Here is an 11,542-nt window from a genome sequence, read left to right on the forward strand (position 1 = left end):
TTGACTGTGGTAGGACCCTTGCTGTCTTTGGAGGGTCAGAGAGCTCTCGGATTTCATCAAAAATATCCTAATTTGTGTTCCGAAGATGAACGAAGGTCTCACGGGATTGGAACAACATGAGGATTATAAAATTAATGACAGAATTTTCATTTTTGGGTTACCTATCCCTTTAAATGAAGGTCATACTGAAAGTTTGTCCCAGCCACTTGTATTGTCTTACAAGAGTACCTAATTAAACCAGGAAAAGTCATTTAAAACAATCAAAAAATTTTAATTATTTGGAAAATGATTTAAATGTTGCGTAATCTAAAATAATACACATGACCAATTTTACTCATTGTGAGATTTATTTGTGAAGGAATAATTCTCAGAATTTTCTTACAGTCATACACACATGGTTGCCTGAGTGGTGCATTAATTGGAACAATGAACTTTTATGCAGGTGGCTTTTGATGAATCACAGGAGATGCAGACTCACTTCTCAAATCTCAAAATGCTTTTATGATGCATAAATAATTAAAACAGTCAGTTATGTCTCAAGATGGATTTTACTGATTAAGAAACTTTAATTAATGCTGTCACAAATCTACTTCAAAATTAAATGAATGCTACTCTGGACACTGAAAAATGCAAGGCCTGTACAAAAACTGTACAAAGGCCTGTAGAAATTGTGAAAAATAATTGGGAATCATTTAAAAAACAGTTACACGTTTGTTTTTTTTTTGTTTTTATTAGAACTCTTGTGTCAATTTGCCTGCTAGGCTATTTCTTAGATCTTAAATATACTGTATGATGTCATTACGTTGCTTTCTTGCTGCCTGCTAATTGCTGCATTTCTGATTATGGTTTCATGTATCAATATATCTGCCCTTTCCAATTAATATATCAACACGGACTAATTTTAGACAACTTAATCCATCTAATTTAATTCAATCTGCTAACTTGTTTGAAGAACCAAATTAGCCAGAGATAAATTATCAGGATTAAAAGATCTGGCATCTGTCAAATCATGTCAGCAAAGTACAAAAAGTAGATCCCCTGGTTGGCTCCAAAACAGATATTCATTTTAGTCCTAATAAGTACACATGACTCGATCATTGGAAATTATTTTCCAACAGCACTGTAAGCACACCGAATGGTGGGGTCTTCTGCATGAAAGATGTCAAATGTGCATTTTTTTGTAATCATACTTCACAATGCAGCCTTCAGTCTTGACAGCTGCTTGGCCCATCCTATAATAAAAAGCACATCACTTCAGAGGAAATGTTTTAACATAAAACCTACAACATAATCACAGAAATAAAACTCATCCTTCAGCTTGAAAACACAAACAACACATGCTAAAAATACAGCACAATAAGGAGAAAACTAGCAGGCCAGCATGTCCACAGGTTAATTGCCCTTGAAGGTAATGTTTTGGACACTTAATTGCACATTGTTTACAATTAAATGACACTGCATTATAGTTTAAATTATGTTAAATACAATTAGCTGAACTTGAGAGTGCTTTTTTGTGTCAAATGTAATTTCATAATTATATTGATTATTATGGTTAAAAAAGTGTACTACTGAATCGATAGAAGACTGGAATGTGTGATGAGAATAATAGCTGAGCTTTCCTTTATTGCAAGTGAAGGAGATCATAGACGGTGGAGCAGATGGATAGAGAGCACACACCTCTTCGAATGGGGTAAGTATCCAGGTAATCCTTATAACACCACATGAAACACACTCGAGACAATCGCTGGAGAGAATCGCTGGAGTTCGTTGCTAGAGAACAGGTAAGAGACCATTTTGAATGAACGAGACCAGACAATGTGGTGAGACGAGGTGTGTGCTGTGATTGGGTGTTCTCAGAGCCTGGCCAATCCGTGACAGTACTCCCTCCACGGCCCGCCGTGGTGGCCGACCTCTTCCATGGGGTACAAGACAATCAGCGTGCGCGTCATGGAAGGCTGAGAGCAGAGTAGGTTTCATGATATTGTCTCTGAGGACCCATAAGCATTCCTTTGGGCCATAACCTTCCAAGTCAACTAGATATTCAAGATGACCATCATGGTGCTGGGAGTCCAGGATTTCTCCGACTGTGTACACGGCTCCATCCTCTAGGATCAACGGAAGAGGGGGGGGGGGTAATGTTCCTTGCTAGGTCAGGGGAAGGGAGTGAGTCCAGCGGCAGGCTGATGGAGGGAATTCTGAACGTACTCAACACAGCTTAGGAACTGGTTCCAAGAGTTCTGGTGGCTGTGGCAGAAGGTTTTTAGGAAGCAATCGATTTCCTGGATCTTCCTCTCCATCTTCTTGTTCGACTGGGGATGGTAACTGGAAGACAGACTCACAGTCACACCCAGGGGGGCGAAGAAGGCCTTCCAGACCTTGGAGATGCATTGAGGGCCCCGGTCTGATACAATGTTCGAATGGATCCCGAATTATCTGAAGACATGGTTTAAGAGGTGTTTTGCCATTATCATAATGGTGGGGATGCCTTTGAGAGGAAACAAATGACATGACTTGGAAAATTATCACAAAGATGCATGTATTACCATCAGAAGGGGTCAGGTCCGTGATGTAATCCACTCCCATGTGTGACCACGGACAGTTGAGAACAGGCAGTGGATGGAGCTTGTTGGCTGGAAGATGGCATGGGCTCTTTGAGATGGTCCAGCCTGAGCAGCTACACATGGACCCTTGCCATGTTGGGCCACCAGAAGTTGTCTTTTAGCTTCGAGAAGGTGACATTGGCCTCTGGGTGGCCAGTGCCCAGAGGTGAGTGAATTAGTGGAGTAGGCTGGGAACAAGAAACATACTGGAGACCTTGTGGACACCCCAGCTGAGCGGCCTCAGAGGCATTGGAGGGGATGATAGGGGATGGAGAAGTTGGAACGGGTGAAAAATAATGAGGGTTTAGTCTCTTTCTATTGTGGTCAGTCAACACCATGAATGGTTGTTGCCCACCCATTAAACAAAAACCTGATATCGTAGTTCTTCTCCACCGGGGTGAGTTTCTAGGAGAAGAGGGTACATGGATGGAGTCTCAGAGGATTCCCCTGCTGCTGAGACAACACAATCCCTACCCCAGTGGCTGATGTGTCCACTTCTACAATGAAGGGCTTGCTGGGTTCAGGATGTCCTAGGAACCGTGCGCTGGTGAAGGCAGTCTTGAGCTTCTGGGAGGTCTCCATGGCTGCTGGAGTCCAGGACAGAGACTTGGGTTTGTTCTTATGCAGATCGGTCAGTAGACTGGTGATGGAGCTGTAGTTCTAGATGAAATGCTGGTATAAGTTCACAGGCAGTGTCTGACGAGGATGAGAGAGAGATTGTGGATATTGAGGGAAACAATCCTGGAAACAGTACTTGCCCCACTTCAGGACTTTGCCCATTTTGTAGAAGATGACAGGGTTGTGTTACACAAGCTACTGGCGCAAAAGGATCATATCTGCAGTGGAATGCTCCAGAACCTGGAGATGGGTCTGTTCGGTGTGGAGCAGGCCTGCCTGGAAACGAACATGGTTTTGGCTTAATGGTCTTCCTGTCACTGACTGGACCTTGTAGGTGGTCTTGGTGGTACTTTTGGAAGACTGAGCTGGCAGCAGAGGTTTCCTTGGGCCAGCCTCCTCTGCTGCTCAGCTGAAGTTAACCAAGTATTATCACTTTTTATGGAGTGCTGGTGAATTCTGGCTGGTGATAGAACATGGGGGATTGCTGGCCCTGTTGGTCTTCCATACATGACTGCATACAATTGGGACCATGGATGGAGAGTTGGATGAACCAATCTTGGGCTCAAGTCCCTGCTGGAAAGTGATGAGGAGCAAGCATTCTTTCCAACCACTGGCGGTAGCAAGAGTTCTAAACTTGAGAGCATAATCGTTAATAGACATTTTGCCTTGGAGGATATGACATAGGTGCTCACTCACAGAAATGTCTCCTTTATGGAACTTTATGGAAATGATTGACGAAGGTATCCAGGGATTGGGTTACTGATCCTGCTTGGTCCCAGATGGATTCAGTCCATTGGAGCACTCGCCCCGTCAGCAGGGAAATGATGAATAAGATCTTGGCTCGGTTGGTGGTGAAGCAATACGGCTGCACCTCCAGGGCCAATGAACACTGGAGAAAGAATCCATTGCAATCCTCTGCCAAGCCAGAGTAGGGTGCAGGATTGGCCATGGGACTGGTGATGATGGCTGGTGAAATAGTGGTTGTGGAGGTGATGGTCCAACCTTATCTCTGAACGATATATCCAATCTCTCAGCTTGTGTCAGCTAAAATGCTGTCTTGGTACAGTATATATAGTTGTTCTTTTTGGAATATAAAAAGGGTGAGACATAGCTACATGTAACAGACGCAGTCTAGTAAGTGCTGGTGCACGTAAACCTGATCTCAACAAGAGGCACTCTAGCGACTGACGCTAGGGGTTGTGGCCTTTAGCCTCCTTGTTAGAGCGCCTCCCTCCCGCGTTGGAGACCGCAGTTCGAATTCCACTGAGAGCAAGGCGAAGTAGAACCAGTTACATACACTTAGAAGGAGTTTTGGTCACACTTTATTTTAAGTTACAATTCTCACTAAACTAACTTATTAAGTACGATTTTTGTCTCAATAAACTCCTGATTTGCTGCTTATTAATAGTTACTACAGTAGTTGTTAAGGTAGAGATTGAGTAGTTGGGGTAGAGATTAAGGGCTCTAAAATATGTTCATGCAGAATAAGGCATTAATATGTGCTTTATAAGTACTAATAAACAGCCAGTGTGCTAGTAATATGCGTTTTAGTTATTAATGAGAATTGGTCCTTAAAATAAAGTTCTACCATAGTTTTGCATAGATCCACAGAGATTACAGGAATTACACCGGCACTGACAACTTTAGACAACAACAACAACAAAAACAAATAAATTTATGATAACAAATGCATTTACAATGTTCATAAATTCTGTAAAAGTATTCCCTTCTGAAAAAGAAGTGCTTAATTGTATCGAATGTGCAATTGTAGTTTCCCTCAAATCTTAAAAAGGGCAGATAATACAGTATTACTAAAATAAAAGTGTGGACTTTCCTATGTTTCTTATTTGTTTTAAAGATCATTGTATTTGGTTTTCTTAAGTTTAAACAGCAGTTAGGATGTTAAGTGTCTTACATATTACAGCACTCCATTTGGCCGGGGGAGCAGATACATCTGATACATGCGCCGTTTGTCCAAGTACTTCCCATTGGATGCTTGGAGTTATCATAGCCATCAACACAATGTTTTGCCCCTATATATATTCAATCAAATAAAGAGATGTTAAGAAATGCAATGTTTATGTACCTAATAGTGTTCATATACCATCTTTTATATATTTGATGTTTAATATCTCAGTGGATGTGTGTCTCAGTGCTATAGCTGAACATTTTATGTTCTTGGGTATTTGAGATGAAATATATTTATTGTAAACACCTATTATCTGTTGAAAAGGTGACTCGAATTCAAGAATAATGGTGTCATAGGTAGAACATTAGATATACAGTTCCCATAACAGATTTATTGTTGATATTTAGCCAAATATTTGTTTTGATGCAAAACAACTAAGTGATGATTAAGTCATCTGATGAAATGTGCACTATAAAAAAAAAAAAAAACTAATAACAGGGAATTTTGATTTCATATGGACTTTTAAAGAAAAAATGAAAAGGACTACACTTTAACAATGTGTGAGTCCAAAATATGGTTGTACATGTGCCTATTTTTTTTAATTACCCAGATTTAGATGTTTAAAGAAACAGGCAGAATCGCTTAAAGAGACAAAGGCACAAAATACCAAAACGAAAGCCAAAGATGTCTGTAAAAGGAAAAATACGTACATATTAGAGAAAAAAAACACAGTATACAACGGTCAATGTTTTTAAATATCAATTCTATATTGATCAGCATTATGAAACTTACCATTTTTAGCACAGTTTAGCACAGATGCTGGTCTGATGAAATTCAGTCATTTGCACACTATGTCTTTTTTAAAGAAAACAGAAGAGACAAACATTTCAACACACATCTGCACTGATTATTAACTAGTTTGATTACTGGCTTTGGACACTGGACCTTTGCACTTCAATGCAGCAAAATATTTTGAAAACACTTTATAAGTATACTGTAGCCTCGTAATGTACAAATAAGTACTTCATTCATTTTCATAGTAGTTAATTAGCTCATACGTGAAGAGTTGGCTAATGTTTTATTATCCTTTGTTAACAACTTGTTAACCATCCTTAACTAATGTACAGTATATAAACCAGTACTGGAGCTGTTAATGGTTTATTAGAAATAGATAGTTCACACTTTAGATTAGGACATGGAAAATACTAAATTAAAGGCAATAAACATTAATTGCATTAAGTGCCACACTGGTCTCGAGTCTGATGGAGGAGTGATGACAGTGAAGGACGAGAGAGGACCAGGCCTGGGATATTTTAGTTGTGCTTTTGTGTATGTTTATGCGGCAGTCGTCCATATTGTTGTTTGTTATTAAATTAATGTTAAACGTCTGCTGGTTCCCGCCTCCTTCATCCAATAACTACAAACTTTGTTTCACAAAAATTCACCTGCCCTACACCATTGTGATGTCTCACAATCTAATGAGCTCCACATCTTTTTTGCTCAGATTGGGAACAAAGATAAGGTGACAACAGCTACAGTTCTAGCCTCAGATGAGGATCAACACATCCAACACTGCACATCAGAGATCCCATACCGGCTTCACTCGACCCATATCAGTTTGCATATAGAAACAGGTCCACAGAGGATGCTATTTCCCTGGCTCTCCACACTGCTTTGAATCATCTGGAGAGACACAGCACGTGTGTAAGGATGTTGTTCGTGGACTATAACCATTGCTCTGCATTTGGATTCAAGATCTGGAAGACTTGGAACTTACAGTGTATCTAACTATGCACATTATTTGCTAGTGTGTACTGTTTAACATACAAATTACCACACATAACAGTGAACCTTAATTACAATTTATGAACATATGTGCATTATTGTACTGCCAGGGTGCTTCTTGCACTATATCACTTTTAAACAGTATACTGCATTATTGTTTATACTGCTACCGTCATGTTGTCTATATTGTTTATATCTATACAATAAATTTGTGAGCATTGCTTACAATAACAAACATGCGTGCAATACTGATGCTGTTTATAAAGTATACTCCACCTCACTTTACAACATTATTTTGTGGCTGCATTACTGTTTATATTGTTTAATTTATACTGTTTATTTTTATTTTACTAGTTCATTTATTATTTAGCCTACTGTTTTAGAGCTGCTAACCCCATGCCATTATTGTGTGCTACTGTGTGCATACAGTGACAATAAATATTCTTAAAAGTTGAACTGCTTACCTCCATGGTGAGAAAATTGTAGCCCTTCATTTGCAAATCCATTTTATTGAAAAGATCGCAGAGCAGCGCTTACACGTTTCTGTGCGTTTGAGTCTGTACTGTATGTGTGTGAACGAAAGAACGTGTGCTTTTCATAGATAAATCAGACCCTGCTTGCACCTCAGCCTTTCATTAATAACATGCTGTTGTGTTTATATTAGGGTTTTACATGTGTCATTTCACAGAAACACTGCTTAAAACATAAGATTATTGAAACAATGTGATTTAATCATCAACGGACATGCAAAATTTTAACAATTCAGTTAAACAGTGGCAAACAATGCACAATTCATGTTTTAAATCATAAATGAAAAGGTGACATAATTGTTATATAAGCATACACTTTTTTAATCTTCCAACATGTATGGCCTCTATACATGGACAAGTGTATAAGCTTTTTTTTACAAATATAAGATGCAAAATTCAATATAAGAAACAAAATTCCTTGTTCTCTTATAGCTCTACTTTAAAAATGCTTTGCTTTAGCGATAAAAGAAAGACTTTCAGAAAGATACAAGAAAGTCTTAAATGCCAAACCTTTTAGTAATCAAGATATTTAGCTGTGTCGTTAATAATTAGTACGCAGCATAGTCTAAATTTGGATCCAAAAACGGCTGAAGTTCATTTTAGTCCAAATAAGTACACATTAGTTGATCATTGGAAATTATTTTCCAACAGCATCATAGGAACACTTAATGGTGGGGTCTTTTGGATGAAACACGTCAAATGTGCATGTTTTGTAATTATACTTCACAATGCAGCCATTAGTCACGGAAGTCACTCGGACCATCCTATAACAAAAAGCACATCACTTCAGAGGAAATGTCTTGAAATATAAAACCTACTACATGGTGTTCATAATCACAGAAATATATTTCAACTCATCCCTCAGCTTATAAAAATGAATGTTTATGAACAATGTGTTTAAAATACAGCACACAAACAGGCCAGCATGACCTCAGCTTTAAAAGAGATGCTGTTTTCAAAGTTAATGGAGCTAACAATGAACAATTGTATAAACAATGCTTAAGTTTATACTTAAGTGCAAACTTAATATAATGTTTTCGGAAACATAATTGCACATTATTTACAATCAAATGACAATGTATTATATTTTACATTTATTTGCAATTTGCTGAACTTAAGACTGCTTTTTTTCACCCACGTAAATAAGACTTAAGTACATTTTATATGTAATTTCAAAATTGATTGGATTGTCTTCGAAATATGCTTATAGTGTACTACATGTACTGATAAGCATTCATTGTAAACTAAAATATACTTTGATGACATTTCTATTGAAACTTTTATGTCATGTATTTATTTTAAATATATATGTAATTTTTTACACATCTGTAAGAATGAAGTTGCAATTTAGTACATTTAAAATGTATTTATACTTTAAATGTAATATTGAATAACACTACAGTTAAAATTATAATCAAGTATGTGCTTTAGTATGTTAGTCAACAAATCAAAATAAGTGTACATCTTTAAATCACAACAAAATATTATTAAAACATAATGACTTACAGGTAAGACTTTTAATTTGACTTTGAGTACTTGAGTGTGTTAAGAAACATAGCCATGAAAGTGTTCTCTCTTTTAAGTGCACTTTTATTTCAGGAATATTGTATTATCTCTATTATGTTAACTCCAATTGATTTTGTTTCAAAAATACTGAAGGACAAGGAGAAATTAAGAAAACAATATATTTGGCTTTCTAAAGTTTCAACAGCAGTTAGGAAGTTAAATGTCTTACGCGTCACAGCACTTCAATCCGTTTTGAAAGCAGGTGCATGTGACACATCTGCGGTTGGTCCAAGTATTTCCAATTGAATGCCTGTTATCATAGCCATCAACACAATGTTTTTCCCCTGTTAAGAATCGTTAAGAAGAAATGCAATGTTTATTTACCTAAAAGTGTACATATACTATATTTTAAATATGTATTATGATGAGTGTTTCCTTGTTATAATTGAATATTTTCTGTTCTTGTTTATTTGACATGAAATATGATTCAAACACCTATTTTCTGTTAGAAAACATGATTCAGATACAAATAAATGGTGAAAAACTTCAAATAAATGGTGTTATAGTTAGAAGATTAGATATACAGTTTCCATTACACATTTATTATCTTTGATATTTTAACCAAAAATTAGTTTTGATGCAAAACAACTAATCATGCTATGATGAAATGGGCACTATAAAAATAAATAAAAAAAATAATAAAAAAATACTAATAAGAGTGAATTTTGGCTTTTAAAGAAAATATATTATTCGTGTGTCTGTGTTTTTATTTACCATTTTTTAGAAGTGTAATGGAGCAGGCAGATTCGCTTAAAGAGACAAAGGCACAAAATACCAAAACCAGAGCCAAAGATGTCTGTAAAGAGAAAACTAGGAACTTATTATAGAAACAACACAGTATACAACAGTACATGTTAATATAGAAATTCTATATTGATCAATAGTATTATTAAACTTACCATTTTTGCAAGTTTAGCACAGATGCTGGTCTGATAAAATGCGGTCATTGGCACATTAGATCTTTTTAAAGAAAACAGAAGAGGAACATCTTATTTCAACACACACTCCACTGCACGTCTGCACTGATCAGTGTGTTTGATTACCAACTTTAAGTAGTCACTTGCACTTTTATGCAGAAAAATATGTTTCATGTCTTTAATGCAAGTGAGATGGGCCCCCTATATGACCTTTATGGATAGGCTATAGAGTATGTGAAATAATAATCATTTTTAAAAAGTATTTTTAATTAAGACTAATCTTCTGTGAATATTTGTAATGTTACTGAGTAGTTATTGGTTGCTAAATATGTGGTTTTTTTTTTAAATTGTTATTGTTGTAAGCTGTTATCTGTTTCACAACCGCTTAACAACACCAGATATTTCTTCATATTCTTACATATTTCTCAATATATGATTGTGTCAGCCTCAAGTTACATAAGGCTATAGACGAGACCAGACAAACAGTGTGGGTGGTCTGCTAAAATATACAGTAGATTAATGGAAGGTGATGAAAAAGCTTAACGTGCAGGGCGTTGCATTCATATTCTGGGCTCTTCTGCTTTATTAATAGTAATTAATAAGGTTATTAATATTAGCCTAATAATTTTATTAGCATTTATTATTATTTAATTTGGTCCTCCAATGTTACTTTTTTAAAACAATAATCCACATTAAGTGTTTTAGAATGTCCCAAAAACTAAGCACTGACTGTATTTCTTTATATTTGAGTCCAAGTTCAAAATAAAACTTTATGAACGGTTCCATTGTGAACAGACGGTGCTGTATGAACCACCGCAAGCTGTAAAGTAAACAGGAAGGGAACGCAAAAGTTTTGCAAGAGAACGCAAACGTTTTGTGAGGGAACGCAAACGTTTTGCAAGAGAACGCAAACGTTTTGTGAGGGAACGCAAACGTTTTGCAAGAGAACGCAAACGTTTTGTGAGGGAACGCAAACGTTTTGCAAGAGAACGCAAACGTTTTGTGAGGGAACGCAAACGTTTTGTGAGGGAACGCAAACGTTTTGCAAGAGAACGCAAACGTTTTGTGAGGGAACGCAAACGTTTTGTGAGGGAACGCAAACGTTTTGCAAGAGAACGCAAACGTTTTGTGAGGGAACGCAAACGTTTTGTGAGGGAACGCAAACGTTTTGTGAGGGAACGCAAACGTTTTGCAAGAGAACGCAAACGTTTTGTGAGGGAACGCAAACGTTTTGTGAGGGAACGCAAACGTTTTGCAAGAGAACGCAAACGTTTTGTGAGGGAACGCAAACGTTTTGTGAGGGAACGCAAACGTTTTGCAAGAGAACGCAAACGTTTTGCAAGAGAACGCAAACGTTTTGTGAGGGAACGCAAACGTTTTGTGAGGGAACGCAAACGTTTTGCAAGAGAACGCAAACGTTTTGTGAGGGAACGCAAACGTTTTGTGAGGGAACGCAAACGTTTTGCAAGAGAACGCAAACGTTTTGTGAGGGAACGCAAACGTTTTGTGAGGGAACGCAAACGTTTTGCAAGAGAACGCAAACGTTTTGTGAGGGAACGCAAACGTTTTGTGAGGGAACGCAAACGTTTTGCAAGAGAACGCAAACGTTTTGTGAGG

The 11,542-nt window shown here is 37.3% G+C and overlaps 2 long non-coding RNA genes across 2 annotated transcripts; both read right to left on the reverse strand.

Moving 5' to 3' along the window:
* Positions 1–667: 667 nt before the first annotated feature.
* Positions 668–6,042, reverse strand: LOC306848959. The gene is made up of 4 exons (XR_013782290.1): positions 5,920–6,042; positions 5,734–5,815; positions 5,134–5,251; positions 668–1,232 (listed from the first exon to the last, which is right to left on the reverse strand). It is a non-coding gene; the product is annotated as an uncharacterized lncRNA (long non-coding RNA).
* Positions 6,043–7,521: 1,479 nt separating this feature from the next.
* LOC306849383 lies at positions 7,522–10,032 on the reverse strand. Its single transcript, XR_013782311.1, has 4 exons — positions 9,908–10,032; positions 9,723–9,804; positions 9,178–9,292; positions 7,522–8,206 (listed from the first exon to the last, which is right to left on the reverse strand). It is a non-coding gene; the product is annotated as an uncharacterized lncRNA (long non-coding RNA).
* Positions 10,033–11,542: the final 1,510 nt, after the last annotated feature.

This window comes from Barbus barbus, assembly GCF_936440315.1.
Source record: "Barbus barbus genome assembly, chromosome: 29".
NCBI classification, from domain to species: domain Eukaryota; kingdom Metazoa; phylum Chordata; class Actinopteri; order Cypriniformes; family Cyprinidae; genus Barbus; species Barbus barbus.